Source organism: Scyliorhinus torazame, chromosome 14, assembly GCF_047496885.1.
Source record: "Scyliorhinus torazame isolate Kashiwa2021f chromosome 14, sScyTor2.1, whole genome shotgun sequence".
In the NCBI taxonomy this organism is placed as follows: Eukaryota; Metazoa; Chordata; class Chondrichthyes; order Carcharhiniformes; family Scyliorhinidae; genus Scyliorhinus; species Scyliorhinus torazame.
The window spans coordinates 173,492,507-173,503,778 of record NC_092720.1 but is presented as its reverse complement, the minus strand read 5'-3'; the positions used below and the strand labels follow the sequence as shown (position 1 = coordinate 173,503,778).

The window sequence follows — 11,272 nt, the reverse complement described above, 5'->3', positions numbered from 1 at the left end:
AGTTAACCAATCCTCTACCCATGCTACCACTTTACCCTCAATGCCATGCATTTTTAGTTTATGCAGCAACCTTTTCTGTGGCACCTTGTCAAAAGCTTTCTGGAAATCCAGATATACCACATCCATTGGCTCCCCGTTATCTACTGCACTGTTAACGTCCTCAAAAAATTCTACCAAATTAATCAGTCACGACCTACCCTTTGTGAACCCATGCTGCGTCTGCCCAATGGGACAATTTCCCTCCAGGTGCCCCGCTATTTCCTCCTTAATGATAGATTCTAGCATTTTCCCTACAACCGAAGTTAAGCTTACCAGCCTATAATTACCCACTTTCTACCGACCTCCTTTTTTAAACAGTGGTGTCATGTTTGCTACTTTCCAATCCTCTGGGACCACCCCAGCGTCTAGTGAATTTTGGTAAATTATCACTAGTGCGTTGACAATTTCCCTAGCCATCTCTTTTAACACTCTGGGGTGCATCCCATCAGGGCCAGGAGACTTGTCTACCTTTAGCCCCATTAGCTTGCCCAATACTGCCTCCTTAGTGATTACAATCACCTCAAGGTCCTCACCTATCATATCCTTATTTCCATCAATCACTGGCATGTTATTTGTGTCCTCCACTGTGAAGACTGACCCAAAAAACCTGTTCAGCTCCTCAGCCATTTCCCCGTCTCCTATTATTAATTCTCCCTTCTCATCTTCCAAAGGACCAATATTGACCTTAGCCACTCTTTTTTGTCTTATATATTTGTAGAAGCTTTTACTATCTGCTTTTATGTTCTGAGCCAGTTTACTTTCATAGTCTACCTTACTCTTCTTTGTGGCTTTTTTAGTAGCTTTCTGTCCCCTAAAGACTTCCCAGTCCTCTAGTCTCCCACTAATTTTTGCCACTTTGTATATTTTTTCCTTCAATTTGATACTCTCTTCACCTCCTTAGATATCTACGGTCGATCTTTCCCCTTTCTACCGTCTTTCTTTTTTGTCGGCATGAACCTTTTCTGAACACTGTGAAAGATCGCTCGGAAGGTTCTCCACTGTTCCTTAACTGCTTCACCATGAAATCTTTGCTCCCAGTCTACCTTCGCTAGTTCTTCTCTCATCCCATTGTAATCGCCTTTCTTTAAGCACAAAACACTAGTGTTTGATTTTACCTTGTCATCCTCCAACTGTATTTTAAATTCCACCATATTGTGGTCGCTCCTTCCAAGAGGATCCCGAACTATGAGATCATTAATCAATCCTGCCTCATTACACAGGACCAGACCTAGGACCGCTTGTTCCCTTGTAGGTTCCATTACATACTGTTCCAGGAATTTATCCTGGGCACATTCTATAAACTCCTCCTCAAGGCTGCCTTTACCAACCTGGTTAAACCAATCGATATGAAGATTAAAATCTCCCATCATAACCGCTGTACCATTTCTACATGCATCCGTTATTTCATAGATTTCATAGATTTCATAGAATTTACAGTGCAGAAGGAGGCCATTCGGCCCATCGAGTCTGCACCGGCTCCTGGAAAGAGCACCATACCCAAGGTCAACACTTCCACCCTGTCCCCATAACCCAGTAACCCCACCCAACACTAAGGGCAATTTTGAACACTAAGGGCAATTTATCATGGCCAATCCACCTAACCTGCACATCTTTGGACTGTGGGAGGAAACCGGAGCACCCGGAGGAAACCCACGCACACACGGGGAGGATGTGCAGACTCCGCACAGACAGTGACCCAAGCCGGAATCGAACCTGGGACCCTGGAGCTGTGAAGCAATTGTGCTATCCACAAGGCTACCGTGCTGCCCTTTGCTTATTGCCTGCCCTACCATCCTGTTACTATTTGGTGGCCTATAGACTACTCCTATCAGTGACCTTTTCGCCTTACTATTCCTGATTTCAACCCAAATTTATATGAGTCATTCCCCTGCATTTAGTGTGAATCTTAATTAATCGGGTACCTTTGTAGTCTGCCTAATTCCATCTGTTTTACAATCACTACAGAATACATTTATACACAACGCACATCAACACAAACTCATTGAGAGATAACACAGACAAACACACAATTCTCCAGAGCCATGACGCTGATACAGACAAAATTCATTTACACACATAGCAGTTTTAATCATAAATATAGTTTGACTTAAAGCATTCAACAGCTACATTGAAGAGGCCATAGAGGTGCATTCTAGAGTATAAGCGTATATTTTTCTATCATTTGCGGTATCCATTCTGCAATTTAGATTTTAGGAGATATAGAAAATATCTCATGTGGGCATGTAGAATACAGGCGCGGAATTCCATCAATAATATACGCAGGGACTGTCAGAAAAGATGTGCGGAGTTACATAAATGCCTTAAATTGTTGGCAATGCGATATTGCTGTATTTTGTAGATGGTGGGAAACGACAGACCTTGGTGGAGCAAGGAAATTGGAGACACTAGATACAAATTCATTCACCGTCAGTGGAAAAGTACTGAGAAACAAATATACCGCTTTGGATACTTGTGGGGGACGACGACTTACCAGGGGTAAGCCATGGGGTACGGGCCTCTGACACGGAGTCTGTCCCTGTTGCTCAGAAGGGAAGGGGGGAGAGGAGCAGAGCATTAGTAATTGGGGACTCTATAGTCAGGGGCACAGATAGGAGATTTTGTGGGAGCGTGAGAGACTCACGTTTGGTATGTTGCCTCCCAGGTGCAAGGGTACGTGATGTCTCGGATCGTGTTTTCCGGGTCCTTAGGGGGGAGGGGGAGCAGCCCCAAGTCGTGGTCCACATAGGCACTAACGACATAGGTAGGAAAGGGGACAAGGATGTCAGGCAGGCTTTCAGGGAGCTAGGATGGAAGCTCAGAACTAGAACAAACAGAGTTGTTATCTCTGGGTTGTTGCCCGTGTCACGTGATAGTGAGATGAGGAATAGGGAGAGAGAGCATTTAAACACGTGGCTACTGGGATGGTGCAGGCGGGAGGGATTCAGATTTCTGGATAACTGGGGCTCTTTCTGAGGAAGGTGGGACCTCTACAGACAGGATGGTCTACATCTGAACCTGAGGGGCACAAATATCCTGGGGGGGGGAGATTTGTTAGTGCTCTATGGGGGGGTTTAAACTAATGCAGCAGGGGCATGGGATCCTGGATTGTAGTTTTAGGGTAAGGGAGAATGAGAGTATAGAGGTCAGGAGCACAGATTTGACGTCGCAGGAGGGGGCCAGTGTCCAGGTAGGTGGTTTGAAGTGTGTCTACTTCAATGCCAGGAGTATACGAAACAAGGTAGTTGTAATATTTTCTGGGTTATCTTTGAAGTAAGGGGTGTTAATAGATCCAATGTTTATTCCAGATGTTAAGTTCAGTTCATGGAATAAACACTGTTTTGTGTTTAAAAACCCACGTGTCCATAATTGTAATACCACACCTAGGGGAAAAGCCGTGTGCTCGGAAAAGCAACAAATCCATTAAAGGGTGAGGTTGGTTGAACTCCATGATACATTTTGGGGTAATGAAAACGCCTTGCCTATAACAATTGGGGGCTCGTGGGGGATAAAAGTCTACCTATTGGATTGCCTTTTGTGAACTTAAAGACAGTGAAGGATTGTTGCTTTGCCGAATATTACACGTAGTACTTTACGGACAGAAACGAAAAGCAGACTGTCAGATTTGGCAAGAACATTGCAGTTAACATTACCTGACAAAATGCGAAAAGATGAGGTAATTATGGCGGTGGTAAAGCATTTAAAGTTGCCTGAGATAGCGTTTGACTCATTGGAAATGGCAAAAATTCAGTTGCAAATTAAACAAATGGAACATGAGAAAGAATTAAAGTGGCTTGCATATGAAAGTGAGAGAGGAAAAAGAAAGAGAAAGAGAGAGAGAGAGGAAAAAGAAAAGGAGAGAGAAGAAAGGAGAAAAGAAAGAAAAGCCCCAGCAGAACAAAAAGAAAAAGAAAGGGAGATACAGGTCAGAGAGAAAGATAAAGAGGGGGAGTTTGAACTTCAGAAAATGGCCATGAAACGTGACAATCAGTTAAAATTGGCAGACGTAAAGGAAAACGTACAGTTGGATGATAGTGATGAGGATAGTGAGAATATATTGATATGTTTGCAAATGAAACTCCTTCACCATACCCAACACCCCTCCCATCACCAATGGCACCTTCCCATGCAATCACAGATAGTGTAACACCTGACCCTTTACCTTCTCCATGCTTAACATTCCAGGTCCAAAATACTCATTGCAGGTTACGCAGTGTTTCCCTTGCACCTCTTTCAATCTGGCCTATTGCATTCGCTGCTCCCAATGTGCTCTCCTCTATATCGCAGAGACCAAACGGAGACTGGGTGATCGCTAGGTGGGCACCTTCGGTCTGTGCGCATTACCTTCCCGTTGCTTGCCATTTTAACACAAGACCCTGCTTCCATACCCACATGCCTGTCCTTGGCCTGCTACAATGTTCCAGTGAAGCTCAACGCAAACTGGAGGGACAACATATCATCTTCTGGTTGGGCACACCTTCCGTTCTCAACATCAAACTCAACAACTTCAGATGATTAGCTCTACCCCACCTTGACCCATTTGTTTTCATCCCCCCCTTGTTTTTACTGTCTTTTACCATTTATTTATTTCTTGTCTTTCTTTATATATATTTCAACCCCCCCCCCACTTATCTACCTTTCCTTACCCTTTCTCCCCTTCCCCCACATCTACATGTGTCACAGTTTACCCAATGATGTTAGTTTCTCTGCAGTTTGGCCTTTCACATCTTTTGTTCTCTCTGGGGACTGCCATTGGAACTCTTTCCCCGTGGTTCCTAGGTTATTAGCGTCCCGTTTCCCTGGGTTTCTGTGGCTATGATTCATCTTTGATTCCCACTCCACAGTATAAATATTTCCCACTTTCTCTGCCTTACCCACTTTCGCTGACACGATGGGTAACTGATCTCCGTCTGCACCGCAACAGTTCTGTGATGAAAGGGAACGTGATCATTTTTTTAAAGAGCGGAGCACAATGCTCGACAGGTTTGCAGTTTCTGAGAGTTTGGGGCTTCCATCTTTTTAACGTTGCACAGGCACACAAGCAAAATCTGTAACCTTAAAATTAATATAAATTCCCCGTCGGGGAATTGAACCCCGGTTTTCTGCGTGACAGGCGGGAATACTAACCATTATACTAACGAGGAAAGGATACAGTGACATGCTGCATACATGCTCCACTTGCGTTGACAGCTGTATTCTTTCATCAGACCCACGATATTCTCTCTATTGCGTACAGCAATTTATGTGAGGCCGAATTGACACACAGACTAAGACACGTGGAAGAGCAGTGAGACACCGAAACGAACGCATAACATATACTGAGGAACGTGCCGTTCACAGCTCCGTCAAATCTTCATTTTGGAAGAAAAACGGGAGGGCAAGGAATGTGTTATTTTCTCGGAAACATTGGACATCCAGTGACAGCGGAGAAGTGCTTTTTTTTTAGTTCCTCACTTTTGGAGTGTCAGAGTTAAAGTTGAAGATGCAGCAAATGCCAAACGACCATCCGCAGAATCAAGTGAAAATATTGAAACTTCATTTCTGTAGCTATTACCACCCAGTTATTATTTTAATACAGATTCCGCAATAGTCCACAGTTGTTATTTTTTTAATGCTTACCCAGTTAAAACCAGACTCGTTCGTGCCTCTGTTGCTCACTGGAAGAAAGAATTGGGGTTCCAGCCGTTCGCCCACAACCAAAGAAGCGCATGTTAGTTGGTATGGCCACACTAAATTGCCTCTTAATTGGAAAAAAAAGTAATTGGGTACTGTAAATTTATTTTGAAAAGGTTTCCAACCTTCCTAATCTTTAATAAAGGTTTATTCGTGCTCTTTCGGGGGGCGGTCGCGCGGGGGAGGGGGGGGGGCGGTGGATATACTAATTTTTGCAGGAGATTGGATTGCAGTGTGGAGACACAGTCGGGGGAGACGCACAGCCAAACATAGAAGAAAAACAAGTCAGTCTGGAAGGCAGAGAAAAGCGAGACATGTTAAGACACAAAGGAGTCAGTTACTACAGTGAAATGGGATGATATCTTAACAAGCTCTTCAATTGAGCCATACAGGTGAATACCGGGCAATCACGTTTCTGGGAGTGTACTATATGCGCTCCAGCAGTCAGGGAGAGATAGAAGAGCAGACATAGAGACAAATTGGAGATAAGTGCCAATGTAATATCGTAATGAGAGTGGGGAATTTTAACTTCTCCAATATTAATTGGGATCAGCACAATATGAAAGGCTTTCAGAGGGTGGAATTTTTAAATGCATTCAAGAGAGCATTTTGAGACAACACGCAGAAAAACCGACAACAGAGGGGGTGGTAATTGACTTAATTTTGGGGAATGAAGCCTGGCAAATCAGAGAAGTGTCAGTGGTGGAGCATTTCGGTGATAGGGACCATCAACTCAAGATTTAATGTAGTTACGGAACAGGGCAAAGATGGATTGTAAATAAAGGTTCTGAGCTGGGGGAAGGCCGATTTTAATTGCATGAAAATAGATATTGGAAAAGCGGACGCGGAGCAGGTACCTGTTGGAAGATCCACATAAAAGTAATGGGAGTCGTTCAGAAAGGAAACAGAGTACAAAGCCTTGAAGTCCGCTTAAAGTTAAAGGGTGGGACCAAAAAGTACACCTAACCCTGCATGTCAAGTAATATACAGGATTAATAACGAAAACAATGAAGGTTTATGACAGAGACGGGGTCTCAAAACAATGGATGCCCTAGGTGGTTAAAAAAAAAGTGCAGGAGGGGGTACTTAAAATGAAATTAGGAGAGCGAAGAGGTGGCATGAAAAAACAAAGTCAGGGAAAATGAAGGAATATCCCAAGGATCAGTATATTGAGGGAAAGAGGGAAATAATATAGCTCCTGAGGGACAAAGTGGCAATCTGTGTGCGTCGCCGGATAACTGCCTTGAGATATTAAATGAGTATTTTGCATCTGTGTCCACCATGGAGAAGGAAGATATCAGTCTAGAAAGCAGATCATAGAAGTGTCAGTGGGAGTCTTTGATATAATTCAACAGATTAGCATCGAGAGGGAGAAGTTACCGGTTTTAGCGGGCTGCAAAGTGCTAAACACCCACGCCAAGATTGAATGTTTCCGAGGCAGTGCGACGAAAGAGATCATATTGCAAGGGCCCTGAAGTTAATTTTCAAATCGTCTCTCGTCACAGGAGACGTGCCAGAGGACTGGAACACGGCAAATGCACTGCCATTATCCAAGAATTGAAGGGAAAATATGGGTAATTAAAGACCATTGAGCCTAACATTAATGTTTGGAAAATTATTGGAAACAATTCCGTGGGACATAATTAATCTCCACTTGGAGAGGCAAGGATTAATCAAGAATAGTCATCAAGGCTTTATCGGGTTGACCATTTCTCACAAATTTGCTTGACGTTTCCCAGGAGGTGACTAATGGTGTAGATGGGGACAGGGCAGTTAATGTCGTCCACCTGGAATTCTGTAAGGCTTGTGACAAGGTCCGGTATGGGAAACTGATAAAGAAGGTATGAACCCAGGGGATGCAAGGGAATTTGGCAAGGTGATTCCAAAATTGTCTTCCTGACAGGAGGCAGCGGGTGATGATCTAACGTTGTTTCTATGAATGGAAGCCTGTGTCCAGTTGAGGCACTACAGACATCGGTGCTTTGTTCCTTGCTGCTTGTCGTGTACAATAATGAATGTGGCGGGCATGATCAGTCAGTCCGCAGATGACACGAAAATTCGTGACGTGGTAAAGAGTGAGGAAGGAAATTGACAATGGAGGGATTTGAAAAACAGGATGGAAAACTTTTTTTAAAAAAGAAAAAAAATGAGTGAGGAAGGAAACCTGAGATTACAGCATGATATAGACAGGCTGGTCAGCTGGTGCAGTACAGTGGGAAATGGAACTTGACCCTGAAAAGTATGAGGTAATGCATTTTGTGAAGACTATGAAGACAAGGGAATACAGAATCAATGGTAGTTCGCTAGGAAGGACAGAGGACCAAACGTATTTTGGGGTGCATGACAAAGTTCCCAGAAGGCAGCAGGGTAGGTAAAGGGGGTGATTAAGGGGGCATATGGGATACTAACATTTAATAACCAAGGCATAGAACATCAGAGCAGGGAGGTTATGATGGAGCTGTTTGAAATGTGTGTTAGGCCACAGAGTACTCTATGCCGTTCCAGTCGCGACACTCTAAGAAGGGTGGGGTTGCACTGGAAAGAACATGCTCATCAAAATGTTTCAACTATGGAGGCTGATAGACCTGGAGTTGTTTTCCTCAGAGCAGTGAAAAATGTGTGGGACCTGACTAGGGTTATTCATGAAGGGGGCATTCTCAACGTTGCCCCTTGCCTGAGGTGTGGTGGTCCTCAGGTTAAATCACCAGCAGTCAGTTCTCCCCCTCAAATTGGAAAGCAGCATATGGTCATCTAGGATTTGACGACTTTACCATTACCGTCCTTACAAAATAATGGTGTACATAACTAGGGTAGATAGGAAACAATTTTTTTCCGGAGTGGGCGGGGAGGAGGGGGGGGGGATTAGAAGGGATTTCAGGAAATAACACTTTCGCCCAGTGGGTAGTTGGAAACTGGAAATCACAGCCTGCAATGATGGTACAGGCTGAAACCCTCACTTCATTTAAGAAGAGTTTCGATGAGCTCTTGTAACGCATGCAAGACCTGCGGCCAGGTGGTGTAAAATAGGATTCGAATATCTAGGCACTTGATGGTTGACGCACACACGATGGACCGAAAGACCGTTTTCTGTGTTGTAAATCTCTATGACTTTGAAAGCTCTGGAAGCAATATGGTTTATATTCTGCATTTCCAATGAGAATATTTATGAGCTGCTGCAGAAGAATTACCATTGCATTGCGCTTGTCGGCACATCGAGTCTGCACCCGCCCTTGGAAACAGCACCATAATTAAGCCCACGCCTCTACCCTCTCCCCGTAACCCTGTAACCCCACCTTTGGATACTATGGGGCAATTTAGCATGGGCAATCCACCTAACCTGTTGTGGACTGTGGGATGAAACTGGAGGATCCGAAGGAAACCCACGCAGACAGGGGGAGAAAGTAGAAACTCCGCAGTCCCCAGAGCCAGGAGTTGAGCCCGGGTCCCTTTTAACCTCTTTCTCGCAGTTGATAGGTGGAGATATTTAGCAGCGTTTTTGGGAGAGACTCACTTTCAGCTTCCAAGCGGCAGGCATCATGATTCATCTTCCAGTGCAGCATTTATTTGATGGCGCTCTCTTTAACTTTCTATCGGCTATTGTTGAAGGACAACATGCAACTCATATTTCATTCTCTTTGTATACTATACGGTCCGGTACAATCGGGTGTAGGGAACGGGTAGATTGTAAAATGCAAAGACCCACTCAGAACAGTGAGAAAATATGATGATCAGAATATACATACAGATACGTAAACAGACATGGGCACATACACGCTGACAGGTCGGCAGATACAAACACAGTCAGACGGACAGACGCAAAGACGGGCACTCACACACACACAGACAGGCACGTCAATCTGGACATCCCCACATGTCGATACAGAGACTCAGACCGATATATAGAGCGGAACATGTTTAAACATGTGCCGGGGAAATACGCACAGCGATACACTGATGCATATTGACATGAAAAAGAAAGCTGCCGCGTGTTCACCCTCTTATTCGACTGATTCTTTGTCAAAGGAAGGTTTTCGTCCAGAGTTATGAAATATCTCCTTAAAAGTCTGCCACAGCTTATAAACCTTCATACGGACAGACGAACATTCCATATAGGAGCGGAAATAGAGCATTCGTTCCATGGAACATGCTCCTCCATTTGATATGATCATGACTGATCAGTTACTATTAAAGTGTACAATTCAATCTGCCTCTTCTTCAGAACCATAAAGGTTTGAAGACTCCTTTGTCAGTTTAACGAATCTGACATTTATTTTTCCCCTTGTGACTTGTGTGGCTTCGAAATGTGAAAAATTGATCAAATGAGTAAGGGCAGAGCTTTCACCTTTACACTCACGAATAACATAGAGACCTGTAACATAGCTGCCTGCAGCCCTTCGTAATCGTGAGTTTCGCCTGAAGGACCAAATGACGTTTATCACTTAGCAGACATCTGAATCAGTTGACAGCAGAACGCTGATCGTTGAAATAATAAGTGATTAAATTAATAATTCTCCACCGCCAGTTGCGATCTCAGTGATTATCGTTGGTAAGAAAAAGAGTTTCTTCCCTGACCGGGAATCGAACCCGGGCCGCAGCGGTGAAAGCGCCGAATCCTAACCACTAGACCACCAGGGAGAACTTCCGACATATATCAGCGCTCAATCTCAATATGCACATCTTGTGTCAATGGTCCTTTTATGGTTCTTGTTTTTGCGTAGTTTCTGAGTGTAAATCCATTTCTGAACTATTCTCGTTTATTATCTATGTACATGAATCTGTCATGTATTCAGCTGAATCTGATTTAATTCACATAATTTTTGCTCTGCATATTCCTTTCTCCCATACTTTTCAATCATTTCTCAACACACCGATGCACCATACAGGTTTATACAATTGTACTGAAAATAAAAAAATATGATGTGGAGATGACGGCTTTGAACTGGAGTGGACACAGTAAAAAGTCCAGGTTAAAGTCCAACTGGTTTGTTTCGAATCACTAGTTTCCGCAGCGGAGGTCCTTCCTCAGGTGAATAAAGAGGTGGGATCCAGAAACACATATGTAGACAAAATCAAATAGTGCAAGACGATACTTTAATGCGAGTCTTTGAAGGTAATTAAGTCTTTCCAGGTCCAGATGGAACGTCTGGAGAGAGAGATAATATCAGGTTGAAGAGGTGTGAATTGTCTGAAGCCAGAACAGTTGGTAGGATTTTGCAAGCCCAGGCCAGATGGTGGCGGGTGAATGTAATGCAACATGAATCCAAGGTCCCGGTTGAGGCCGTACTCATGTATGCGGAACTTGACTATCAGTTTCTGCTCAGCGATTCTGCATTGCCGCGCATCCTGAAGGCTTGGAGAAGGCTTACCCGAAGAGCAGAGGATGAATGCCCTTTACTGCTGAAGTGTTCCCCGACTGTAAGGGAACATTCTGCTTGGCAATTGTCGCGAGATGTCAGATCATCCGTTATCACAGCATTTGCATGGTCTCGCCAATGTACCATGCATCTGGACATCCTGTGCTGCAGCGTCTGAGGTAGACAACGTTGGCTGAGTTGCATGAGTA

At 44.0% G+C, this 11,272-nt stretch overlaps 1 non-coding gene across 1 annotated transcript; it reads right to left on the bottom strand.

Annotated features, from left to right (window-relative positions):
- Positions 1 to 10,272: 10,272 nt before the first annotated feature.
- Positions 10,273 to 10,344, bottom strand: trnae-uuc (transfer RNA glutamic acid (anticodon UUC)). Its single transcript has one exon. It is a non-coding gene; the product is annotated as a tRNA-Glu (tRNA).
- Between the last annotated feature and the right edge of the window lie 928 nt (positions 10,345 to 11,272).